Source organism: Sapajus apella, unplaced genomic scaffold (genome assembly GCF_009761245.1).
Source record: "Sapajus apella isolate SASKATOON/1434 unplaced genomic scaffold, GSC_monkey_1.0 scaffold47, whole genome shotgun sequence".
NCBI classification, from domain to species: domain Eukaryota; kingdom Metazoa; phylum Chordata; class Mammalia; order Primates; family Cebidae; genus Sapajus; species Sapajus apella.
Genome location: NW_022436987.1, coordinates 17,093,849 through 17,106,944, shown reverse-complemented (window position 1 = coordinate 17,106,944; position 13,096 = coordinate 17,093,849). Strand labels below are relative to the sequence as shown.

At 37.0% G+C, this 13,096-nt stretch overlaps 1 long non-coding RNA gene across 1 annotated transcript in view; it reads left to right on the top strand.

Moving 5' to 3' along the window:
* Positions 1-13,096, top strand: part of LOC116525367 — a 52,714-nt gene that overhangs the window by 17,539 nt on the left and 22,079 nt on the right. Inside the window, exon 3 of the long non-coding RNA XR_004257655.1 lies at positions 7,159-7,263. This is a non-coding gene — a long non-coding RNA (uncharacterized LOC116525367). The remainder of the gene's footprint in view (positions 1-7,158; positions 7,264-13,096) is intronic.

The following is a 13,096-nucleotide window of genomic DNA, read 5'->3' as shown; positions in this document are numbered from 1 at the left end:
TTTGGTTGATTAAGAAAAAGTCTGTGACATCCAACTTCCTTCCCACTCACAAGCGCTTATCAATAAGATAGTCAATATAACAATGTCTACATATGACTGATAAATAAATAAATGAATAAATATTAATGTTGTTGACATTTGCAAAGTAGCATATATTATGCCAAGAACATTCACACACATTATTTAATTTCATCCTCAAGTGTTCTTCTAAATCCAATAATCCTTCCCCTGTTCTCCATTTCCATTTTCAGACTAAGGGAATGGAAATTGAAACTCAAAATGAGTTTTTCTGAAACTGAATATAAATCTGAAGGATTCTGGAAATAAATATATATATTTTTAGAACAATTCACTTGTGTTCAATATACGCTATTCACTGACTCTAAGAATTCCTTGAGAGCCAGGGGATTATTTAGCTAAGGTATTCTTTTCAGCCTCCTACTGTAATGCCCAGCATGTGTTATGTGCCCATTAAAGGTCAATTGAATTTGAACAAGAAGGATCATTTCTTAAAATTCTCAACAGTAAAGGTACAAGAAAAATATACTTTATTTTCTAGCCTAATCAAAGCTTTGTTTACTCAGATACTTCTTTTTTCAATTATTCTGCTTAACTAAGATTTTACTGAAGTAAAATAACCTATTAAATAAAATCACTTTCTCAGGCAAACTAACATTTTTTATTTTGCTTTAAACTTTCATTAGTAGCCTTAAAGTATGCTATTTTAAATATATTATTAATATATACTTATATATTCAAAGCTGATTATACTACCATGTTTATCTTGCTATTTGCTGAACATCTTAACAAGTAAACCTGATTCATTTTTAAGCTTTTGAAAGAAAATGTTCTTGTAGCTGCTAGTTCATCTTGGGTGTATCAGGACTAGCACCCACAATTAATTTCTGAGGTTTTAAACCCATCAAAGAGAAAGTGCAAATGACTTAATGTTTGGAAGAGTGTCAGCGTCCAGTCTATCATGATCTGCTTGTAAGCTACATCAGCTCCTCTTCCTGGTTCCAATCGAGGTTAAAATGCAACTTTTTGGATCTGCTTCTGAATGTTTTCTATCTTCAGAGAGAAAAACTACTAACTTATTGACATCTCAGTTGGCTACATAATTGATATATTTCAAACTGCGTATTTACTTTTATTTAAAGTATTACTTAACCTTTACGAATGTAATATACTTTAAAAATCCCATGAAAATATAAGTTTAGATTTCTGTTATTATTGAGTTATTTGACATTAAATAAGAAAAATAAAATATTTTTATCTGTTTCACATAAATTAAGATATAAAAGCAGCTCCCATTTTTTACCCTGATTTATTCTGTAGCTGCTGTAATACAAAGAGTAATGAATCCATCATCAAACATCTGGACTTCAATGTCAACATGTGGTTCAGTAGCAAACAAGTGATTCCATGATTTAAATGAAGAGCTAGCAGGTTTGAATCTTAGGTTAAATCAGTTTCTAGAATTTCTTCTAAAATTTGAACCAACAATTCTGGGGAAATTATTTGTGATAAGTAATGAAGATAATATGTCATTATTGTGTTTGTTTGGTTTGTTTGTTTGAAAGACATCCTGGGATTCCTGAAGAACATATAGCAGCCAGATTCACTATCACATCAGGCTGGGATTCTTTAGCTTTTATGCCAGTCCAGAGGCCAGGGATGGCACTGTTGAAGCATTTTCACCACAGGTCACTCTCTTGTTAAGGTGGCAATTTGTGTATTTCCTCCAAACGTTTTGTTTTAATTATTATATAAAACTGTCCAGAGAGATTTTTGTTGTTGCTGTCAGATTTATATCAGGTAGGTTGTAGTCTCTGCATTCCCTAAAACATCTCCATATCTCACAACAATTAGCTACTTGGTTGCCTTTCAATTTCTTAAGAAGGACACTCATATGTCACAAGAGAACTTAGCTAGGTATAAACAGACATTGAAATAAAAGCTGTACCAACCCTACCACCATAGAATCATGAACTTCAAGAAGTTTCAGGGACCTTCTAGCCCAGTATTTCATTTTAGAGATGAAAAATTCTGAGGGTCAGTTTGGCTCAAGACTTTTCCAAGATCATAGCATTTACTAGCAGGTACATCTTTTGGCTCCTGGATTTGTTTTTCCTAAATCTCCGATTCTTCAGATCTCATTGCCATTCTTGTATCCTTCAGTGAAGGACTAGCATCTTTCAGACTTCTATTTCATATGGCTTCTGGTTGTTTTAGACCACAGGGAGGCACTGGTGGAAGACTGGAGGACTAGAGGAAGAAAGAAGAAAACAGTGTCTTAACAATATCTGTACATGGTAATATTGCATTTTTCATCTGTGAGTATGATTAGACAATCAAGACTTAACCTTTTCATCACAGATGGAAAATTTCAATGTTTCAAGGGGCTAGTTAGGTCACATACATGAAAAAAGCAGGCACAGTTGAAACCACAGAGAACACTCAGCCTATCTAGAGAAGATAGACTACCATATAACTCCAGACAACGACTTTCCTGTATAAAAGCTGGCCCATGCTGCTGACACTTCTGATTTTTTTATTGAAAGAAGACACCTAGAACTGCATGTGAAATTTTCTTTTTTTTTAAGTGATAAGAAGCATTTCAATTTTTAAAAACCATTATATGTGCCAAATGTAATTTAACTGTGAGAGAAATCTGGCAGACAGTTTATGATTCTGGCTTTGGAACAACAGCTCACCTAGGGAGGAAAACTGCATTTAAATATTCACCATGAAGTGGAGGGTCAAAGCAATCACTGGAGTATTTTCTTTCCTCCACTGCCCTGCACATCTAATACTTGGTGATTTCAAATAATCATTCTATCTTGCTAAAACATCTTAACATAGCTGCTTACATATTCGACTTCACTTAGTGTATTTAAATACAGACCAAGCATGATCATACAGAGTTTTGGGGAGTTAAAAGGGCAACATTTGATAAAGACCATGCAATTGAATTACCAAAAAACAAACAAATCTTGTTGTAAGTACATAGCATATCTTCAGTTATTATCTACAAATAAACCCTAGTAATGAGGTTTGGGGATCCACTCAGTTGCATGTTGATGATATATTCTCTGTGGAACTGACTCTAAACCATTAAGCAAGCTTGTTCCTGCCACCATGGCTGTTAATTTGACAAGACACTGTCACATTAAGTAGAACAAACATGTTTTCACCCAGTCAGCCATCCAGAACCGACATGGCTGTTATTCTAACAACTGGATATTGATTGGAATCACTCACCCCTTCTGACCCTCCACTGGGAGGTGGAGACCAGGCTCAAGCTGACTGAAGATTTGCCTCATTGGCACACATGGGTAGCATGTTAAGGATAGCCACAAATTTTAAACCATTTAGCGCCTTGTCATGCTCATCCTTCAGGCACTGTCTGTTTCTGTTTCTTCAATGGGGCAATAGGCTCCCAATAAATCATTGTTTATTAATTTTATGGATCTGTACATCCATTTGTGAGGATGAATTAATGCTGTTTTAGCATTTGCAACTTTATAAATGCAAAACATAATAAAACACACAAAGGAATTTTATAAGAAGTCCAAAAAATTTTAAAAAATTTAAATCTTTTGTATTCTAGAAGGGAGGATGTAGTCTTGATTGACAGACGTCCACTTAGTTTTTGAATAACCAAATTACTTAACCCAGATATAATCTTAAAAGTCCATAAATCAAACTCACTGAAAATAGAAACGATATTTAACTGATGTTAACTGTTTTTAGTCTGGCTATTTTTAACCTGCTTATTAATATGGGTACCTAACAATTAGTAGAGGTTGCTTTTCACTCAGTCATTCATTTACCACAAATAAATTTTAACATGTGAAATTGCTAGGGTCTCATTTACCTGTGTCTTTGTGTCAATCTCAGCCTATGTTAGGCCCTGCTCTGTTCACTAAACTTCATGAAAATATCTCATGGTTGAAAAGGACCTTAAAGGACATTTAATCAAATTGTTCACCAGATTCCCTTGCCTTCTCTGGAACAGTCTCAAGAAGTGGGCATCCAATATTTGCTGGAACATCTCCAGTGATGCTAAACTTATTAAACTAATAAACACCTGGAGAATTTTATTAAAACTTTAGACATAAATCCTCTGTTTATCTAGTATAGATCAAATCCTTTTTCTGCAGGAGTAATTTAAATATTTAAAAATAGTAATGGTGTTCGCTTTCTGTTTTCTCCAAGAGCTGTGGTTTGGATTTGTGTCCCTGCCAAAATCTCATGTCAAATTTTAATCCCCAGTGTTGGAGGTGGGGCCTGGTAGGAGGTGATCGGATCATGGGGGTCTATTTCCCCCTTTGGTGCTATCCTCATGATAGACTTCTCCTAAGATCTGGTTGTTTAAAAGTGTGTGGCGCTTCTCCACATCTCCCTTCCTTCTGCTCTACCCATGTGAAGTGCCTGGTTCCTTCCTTGCCTTCTGCCATGATTGTAAGTTCCCTGAGACCTCCCCAGAAGCTGATGCTGCTATGTCTGCTGCAGAGCCTGCAGAACCATGAGCCAATTAAACCTCTTTTCTTTATAAGTTACAGTTTCAAGTATTTCTTTATAGAGATGTGAGAATGGACTAATACACCCAGCTAAGCACCTCAGTTCTTTGAACTATTTATTCTATAGCAGCAGTCTGCAAACTGTGATCTGAGAGCTGCATCCAGCCTTTTACCTGTTTTTGTAAATAAAGTTTTATTAGAACATATTCATTCAATTACATATTTTCTGAACTGCCTTTATACTACAATGGCAGAATTGAGCAGCTGTGAAAGAGTGTGTATGTACAGCCCCAAAATATTGAATAACCAGGCCTTTAAAAAAAGTAAATTTTTGGCCACTCTCTTATACCATATTGTGTCAAGAACCCTCATCATCTTTATTCTGGATGTCTTTTAGTTTTTCGCTACTGCTGTAACACTATGACCTGCAAAACTTGAGAAGCTTGTGTCACTTGTTCTTGATACATTCTATTGATGCAGAAAACAGTTCTTTGGCTTACAAAAATTCTCCATCATAAAGCACAAAGAAATCCTCAGTTAGACCACTGAGATTAGCCTGATTTATAACAGAAAATATACATTTTTTCTGCTTTTCTCTAAGTGTATTCTTATTTTACTGTTTCAACATTTCTTTAAAATATGCTTTTGGGTGCCTGTTATTGCAGAACATTGTTGTAGACATTGCATAAAACACTAAACAGGACAGCGTATTTCTCAAAAGAGTTTGTACCTGATTGTATGGAGGAAAATATTTATAAAATAACTGATATATTTGGGGTTTTAAAAATGTCCCTTAACTAGATTATCAGCTCCACAAGTGCAGGGCGCCTTGTCTGCTTGGCTCTATAATGTCTCCTCGGTGCCTTTAATGGTGCTTGGCACATGGAAAATTATCTTTAAATATTGGTGGGATGAGGGAAAACATTAGAAGAGGGAAACAAAGTATAGTAAAACATTAAGTTTGGAGATAAAGACTATACAAAAAAACAGGAACTCTGGGAAGAAATAGATCAACATGGTCTGGCCATAGAGCTGGGTAGAAACTTCATCATGAAATCTAACTTCTCCTTTAAAAATAGATATCTCTTTTATAATCTACAGATTATTATTTATCACCTGGATCAGAATCCTCTAGTTTGCTCATTAAAAGCAGAGATTCCTGATGCCTATGAGGACCACCTAAATCAGAATCTGGCTGCCATGCCCAGAAATGATTCTTATGAATCCTAAAATTTGAAAACTATCCCTCTCGACAGAAAGTGACACAGTCTCTATAGGAATACCTCTAGTGGTGAATAACTGACACTACCACAAGGCCAGCTTCTGTATTTGTTAGTTGCTAAAAAATAATTATCGACCAGGAGAGTGGCTCATGCCTTTACTAAATCCAGCCCTTTGGGAGGCTGAGGTGGGCAGATCACAAGGTCACGAGTTCGAGACCAGCCTGGCCAATATGGTGAAACCTGGTTTCTACTAAAAATACAAAAACATTAGCTGAGCGTGGTGGTACACACCTGTATTCCCAGCTACTTGGGAGGCTGAGGCAGAAGAATTGCTTGAACCCGGAGGTAGTGGTTGTAGTGAGCTGAGATTGCACCACTGCACTCCAGCCTGGGGGACAGAGTGAGGTTCTGTCTCAAATATATATACATATATATGTATATATATGTGTATATATATGTGTGTGTGTGTGTGTGTGTGTGTGTGTATATATATATATATATATATATAATTATTTACTGAGTTGCAATCTGCCTCCTATCATTTCCAATCATTGGTCTCAGTTGCATTCATTAGAGTCACATGGGACAAATTTATTTTTTCTCTTTCATATGACAACTCCTCAAATGTAAAAGGGGTTCTATAAAATGTCTTCTTCTAGTTCAGCATTACTTAGGTGCTCTTATCTTTGTAGTTGCCACTCACTAGCAGAACTTCCCAGGGTCTATCAGTTAACCCAACATTCTGCTGAGGTGCCAGAGGAACCTGGCACTTAGAGCCAAGTAAATAGTTTGGAAATCTGCAGATAAATCTCTTTTCCTTCTACACCAAGTGAAACAGTCTGCCTCAGCCCATTCCTCATTCGCACCTGAAGCCAGAGTATGTACCTCCCTGTCTAGCCCTTTATGTTCAGTCTCAGCAGACTCATTGGAAGGGGTTGAGGAGATACGTGCTCATAGATCATGGACTCCAGTCTCCACACCATTCTTAACACAACTGTCAAGTTCTATATTTCCCAACATCCATCTTAAAATGTGTCTGTCAGAACAAACTGATGTAGAGGTCAATATGTAAGTCAGAGTTAGACTTCATCGCTAATTAGCTGTGCAACCTTGGGTGATTACTGTTTAAATTCTTTTAGCCTCCAGTTGCTTAATCTATAAAGTAGAAATAATAGCACTGCTTCATATGGCTGTAAGAATTAAATGTGGTAAAGCACTTAACATAGTACCTCGTGATATACAGTGTGTAATATAGGAAAAGCAATTAACATAGTACCTGCTGGTATACAGTGAGTTTTCACTAAATGTCAGCCATTATTATTAACTTCTTGGCAGAATGAGATGATTACACCCTAGCAATCCTGTGAATGTTATGATATTTTTATTTATATTCCTGTCTCCTTGTGCAGATGATGAGAACACAGGCAGGGACCACATCTGACTTATCTCTAGCTCCAGGTACTAAAGAGCCACTGGGAAGAGCTCAGTCATATAATCCAATACTATCCAAATAAGTTTCCAACCTCTCCAGTATTTTGCATATTACAACCCCCAACTTTGTGCTTCTAAACTAGGTCAACCTAATACATGCACTCTGGGTAACCATCACACCACCCTCTTCTTCATAATCATCTGGAATCCAGTTCCCCGCCCCTGCCCTTGCACCTATGCTGAGTCCATCTCCCTGTCTTACACCTGATCCCCAGGCTTGGTCACATATTTTTAGTTATGTGCTCACTTGATGGACATATGGACTCGATTTGAGCTTGCTCTCTGACTTGCCCATATCTGACCCTTGTGAGTTGCCATGCTGGTTTTCTGATCTGCAAACTCCTAGAGCCTACAGCAGCACCTTGTGTTGGACATCTTACCAGCACTCCAGCCGTGTCTGCCCTATGATCCGAGAGAAAAGCAGTCAGGGAATGAGAAAGATGCCATGATACAGAATTGGCTACACATCAGACTGATCTGGCTCAGCATGTCATTTTAGTTTCAACTCCTTTGCTTCGCAGACAAAGGGTAAGAGCAACACATCATTAATATATTATCACATTATCACTGATGAAGTGCTAATAAAGTTAGTTCAACAAGACATAAGTTACATATAGGTAGCTCCCAGAAAATTTTATCAGCATCAGCTCTGGAAGTCAGGATGATGATGACATCAGGTCTTAAAAGCAAACTGCAGGGGCTGAATCTGACCTCTTTTGTCTTTGTGGCAGTGGCTCAACACCCAATCAATCTTACAACGGGAGTGTGATGCTTTGTGCAAAAGAGGCTGGCGCAATTGAGCTGAGTGGGCGGGTTGATGTAAAGTGACTCTGGCATTGCTGAGTTCAAAAGGAATTAAGGATTCATGAGAACACCGCACAGGCAGGCAAGCATAGATCCCCGGATGAATGCCGAATGAGTCACAAGGGAGATCTGGCTGGACTTCGAATCCCAAATAAGCAAGGAATTGCTTTTTGATGATGCTGAACTATAAATAACATGACCTCAGAAATTTCTGACCCCAGGAAACAAAGTTCTCTTTTTACAGTGACAGGAATGAGCAACGAGGACTACAAGACCAAATGCATACGTTATCGACAGATGCTTTATATATATATAATGCTTCACTTAAAGAACACTGCCACTCTAAAACCAGTTATGAAGCAATTTTGAAGAAATAAGTTCTTTTCTCATTAATTGTATTTTAACTATAGTAAAAAAGTCATGGGTGGAATTAGAAAAATTTCATTTTTCTGGGCCACTTTACTGGCAATATAATTACACTCATTCTCTCTGGTCCTACTCTGAGTCTGGTTATGAAATTGCTAATATCTAAGCATCACATGTCATAAAAATGAGTGTGTTTCATGTTTGCCTACCACTTTTTTACCTCTAACTCCTTACCCTTTTTTGAATTTCTTTGTTTCAACCATGGATGGAAAACAAAGAAACAAAAATTGTATTTTTTACCAGAATTTTCAAAAAAGCATTGAAAACAATGTGTCCAAAATCCTTGGGTTTTAAATATTTGTCTCTGTTGTGCTTGTCATGAGCAGCTTCTGTGGAATCCCTCACTGTAGGATTTGATGAATTACTGCAGACCTTGCTCACAACCAGGAAAGGTGTTAAGTGCTGTATCCTTGTGACTTACCAATTCTGCAAGGGTGGATGGGCCTTGTTTTCAGCAAAGCTGTGCCCATATAATTGCCAAAATAGAGGAAGTCAATATCCTGCTTAACATCTAATATTGCTCTGTATTCGTCAAATGCCTGGGATAGAGTGATATGCCGCAACACTGGAGCTAAATGTATAAATTTTTTAAGTATATACAGAGTCACACACACACATAAACCTGATCCAATACCCTATTCTCACCATTGTAGCTTTCAATATAATGTGTCAAACAATGGGAACTAAATCAGGCCTAATTTAGGGGAAATAAATTATGTATGTAGAGGCCTGAATCAACATGGCTATACTCAACTGTAATGTTCGGCAAGCTGATTAAACCAAGGGAAGTCTGAGCTCTAGACTATGTGACCAGAATTCCATTAACATGGTCCCTGAATCATCTAGGAAGAATTCATCTACCTTCTCTGCTCTCTTCCAATTTCTGACTGTTCTCTCTGTAGTTATTTGTCAATTAAAAGGAAGGAGACAGTGCTGCTGCTACATTGTGCTCCTATCTTCAGTAACATCTACTAAAAAAATTCCAGCACCTTGTCTGACAAATGCAAATAAATTATATCTATTTGATTAATCACAGTAATATACACAGACCACTCATCTATTATTAAAAAGAATCACTAGCTTGTCAGTGTTTTTATTGTTTTCCTTAATTTTTATGGTAAAGTAAAGGAGAGTCATGCTACAAAAATCGAATACTTCTTTTCCTTGAATATAATTTACGCCATGTAAACTCCTCTTTGATACTTTAAAATTACTCTGTTGGCTCCTCCCCTGGGATTTTTATAATATAAATAAAATATTCTCTGCATTAAAATTTAGGTATATAAATAAATGAATTTATACATTATTTTCTCTTAAAAGAATTACAGATCGGAATGTACAATACAAAATATATTTTTATTCTTATAATCATCTCTTACAATATGCCTGCCCATTATACATTAGAATGAGGTTTTGGCCCTGCTAAAGTTCATCTGTGTAAGCAATACACATTAACTCAAAAATCTGATTATTTTCCTCATAATACAAACACATGAAAATTTGCTTAGAATATACAGAAGCAAATAATAGAAAAATTGATATCTAAGAAATTTGGTGGAATATCAGAATAGCATTAAAGGCCTTTTTGAGTTTTAACCAAAAAAAAAAAAAAAAGGAAAGAAAGAAAATAGGAAGAAAGGAAGGGAGGGAGGGAGGGAGGAAAGGAGAGAGAGAGAGAGAGGAGAGAGAGAGAGAGACCCTCCTTCAGCAACATGTTTAGAGGTTCAGCCCTAAAACACCATTCACCATGTACCATCTGGCCTCAGACCATCTTCCCAGTCCTCCCTCTCCTCCTTACCCCTTGCACCAACCTACTAATCTCTAGTTCCTGAATATACACACTATCATACCACCATGACTTTGCCCATTCTGCTCACTGTCTTTCCACCTCCTCATCCCTCCTCTATCTATTGGGATCCATTTATTTTCTGAGACTTAATTTAGATGTCACCTTTCCTGTGAAATCCTCCTCACGTATATCTTGTTCCGCATCTCCTACTCATCCAACTGAGAAGAATATCAGCCCCTGGAACAGCAAGTACAGTTTGTCTGTGTCCTTTAGCCCCTAATACAGGAACTGGCATAAGCAGTGGATGATGAGCAAATTAACCAATTGCCAATGAACATCTTTCTTCAGTCTCTATGACCTCTTCTTTTTGAACCACATTTTGCTTTTTATTATTTTTATTTTTTTAACTTTTATTTAGGTTGGGGGTACATGCTCAGGTTTGTTGTATACATAAACTCGTGTAACAAGGGTTTGTTTACAGAATATTTCATTACCCAGGTACTAAGCCTAGAACTCAAAGCTATTTTTTCTGTTCTTCTTCCTCTTGCCCTTCACCATCAAATAGGCCCCAATGTATGTTGCTCCTTTTTTTGTGTCCATCAGTTATCATCATTTAATTCCCACTTATAAGTGAGAAAATGTGATATTTGTTTTTTTGTTCCTGCATTAATTTTCTTTTTTTTTTTGATTATGAAAGATCTTTATTTTTTAATTTATTATTATTATTATTTGCTCTTCTTTTCTTAAATGTATACTTTATTGCACTTTAGGTTCTGGGATACATGTGAAAAACATGCAGGAGTGTTGGGTAGGTACATACATGGCAATGTGGTTTGCTGCCTCCATCCCCATCACCTATATCTAGCATTTCTCCCCATGTTATCCCTCCCCAACTCCCCACCCCCCGCTGTCCCTCCTCTAGTATCCACTAACAGACCTCAGTGTGTGATGCTCCCTTCCCTGTATCCATGTGTTCTCATTGTTCAATATCTGCCTGTGAGTGAGAACATGCAGTGTTTGATTTTCTGTTCTTGTGTCAGTTTGCTGAGAATGATGACTTACAGGTTCATCCATGTCCCTACAAATGTAGGGCATGAACTCATCTTTTTTTTATGGCTGCATAGTTTTCCATGGTGTATATGTGCCACATTTTCCCTGTCCAGTCTATCATTGATGGGCATTTGGGTTGGTTTCAAGTCTTTGCTATTGTAAACAGTGCCGCAGTGAACATACATGGGCATGTGTCCTTATAATAGAATGATTTATAATCCTTTGGATATATACCCAGCAATGTGATTGTTGGGTCAAACGGAGTTTCTATTTCTAGGTCCTTGAGGAATCACCACACTGTCTTCCACAATGGTTGAACTAATTTACATTCCCACCAACAGTGTAAAAGTGTTCCTATTTTTCCACATCCTCTCCAGCATCTGTTGTCTCCAGATTTTTTAATGATTGCCATTCTAACTGGCATGAAATGTAGTTTTGATTTGCATTTCTCTAATGAACAGTGATAATGAGCATTTTCTCATATGTTTGTTGGCCTCATACATGTCTTTTTTTGAAAAGTGTCTGTTCATGTCCTTTGCCACTTTTGAATGGGTTTGTTTGTTTGTTTTCTTGTAAATCTGTTTTAGTTCTTTGTAGCTTCTGGATATAAGTCCTTTGTCAGGTGGGTAGACTGCAAAAATTTATTCCCATTATGGTGGTTGCTGGTTCACTCTAATGATTGTTTCTATTGCTGTGCAGAAGCTCTGAAGTTTAATTAGATCCCATTTGTCTGTTTTGGATTTTGTTGCCATTGCTTTTAGTGTTTTAGTCATGAAGTCCTTGCCTATGCCTATGTCCTGAATGGTTTTGCCTAGGTTTTCTTCTAGGGTTTTTATGGTGTTAGGCCTTATGTTTAAGTCTTTAATTCATCTGGAGTTAATTTTAGTGTAAGGTGTCAGGAAGGGGTCCAGTTTCTGCTTTCTGCACATGGCTAGCCAGTTTTCCCAACACCAATTATTAAACAGGGAATCCTTTCCCCATTGCTTGTTTTTGTCTGGTTTATCAAAGATCAGATGGTTGCAGATGTGTGGCATTTCCTCTGAGGCCTCTGTTCTGTTCCATTGGTCTATATCTCTGTTTTGGTACCAGTACCTTGCTGCTTTAATTACTGTAGACTTGTAGTGTAGCTTGAAGTCAGGTAGCGTGGTGCCTCCACCTTGTTCTTTTTACTTAGAATTGACTTGGCTACGTGGGCTCTCTTTTGGCTCCATATGAAGTTTAAGGTGGTTTTTTTTCCAGTTTTGTGAAGAGGATCATAGGTAGATTGTTGGGGATAGCATTGAATCTATAAATTAGTTTGGGAAGTATGGTCATTTTCACAATACTGAGTCTTCCTAACCATGAGCATGGAATGTTTTTCCATCTGTTTTGTGTCCTCTCCTATTTCATTGAGCAGTGGTTTGTAGTTCTCCTTGAAGAGGTCATTTACATTCTTTGTTAGTTGTATTCCTAGGTATTTTATTCTCTTTGTAGCAATTGTCAATGGCAGTTCATTCTTGATTTGGCTCTCTTTAAGTCTGCTTTCTTGTGTGTGTATAGGAATGCTTGTGATTTCTGCACATTGATTTTGTATCCTGAGACTTTGCTGAAGTTGCTTATCGGTTTAAGATTTTGGGCTGAGATGATAGGGTCTTCTAAATGTAAAATTATGTTGTCTGCAAATAGGGATAATTTGACTTCTTCTTTTCCTAATTGAATGCACTTTGTTTTTCTTGTTTAATTGCTCTTGCTAGAACTTCCAATACTATATTGAATAGGAGTGGTGAGAGAGGGCATCCTTGTCTAAT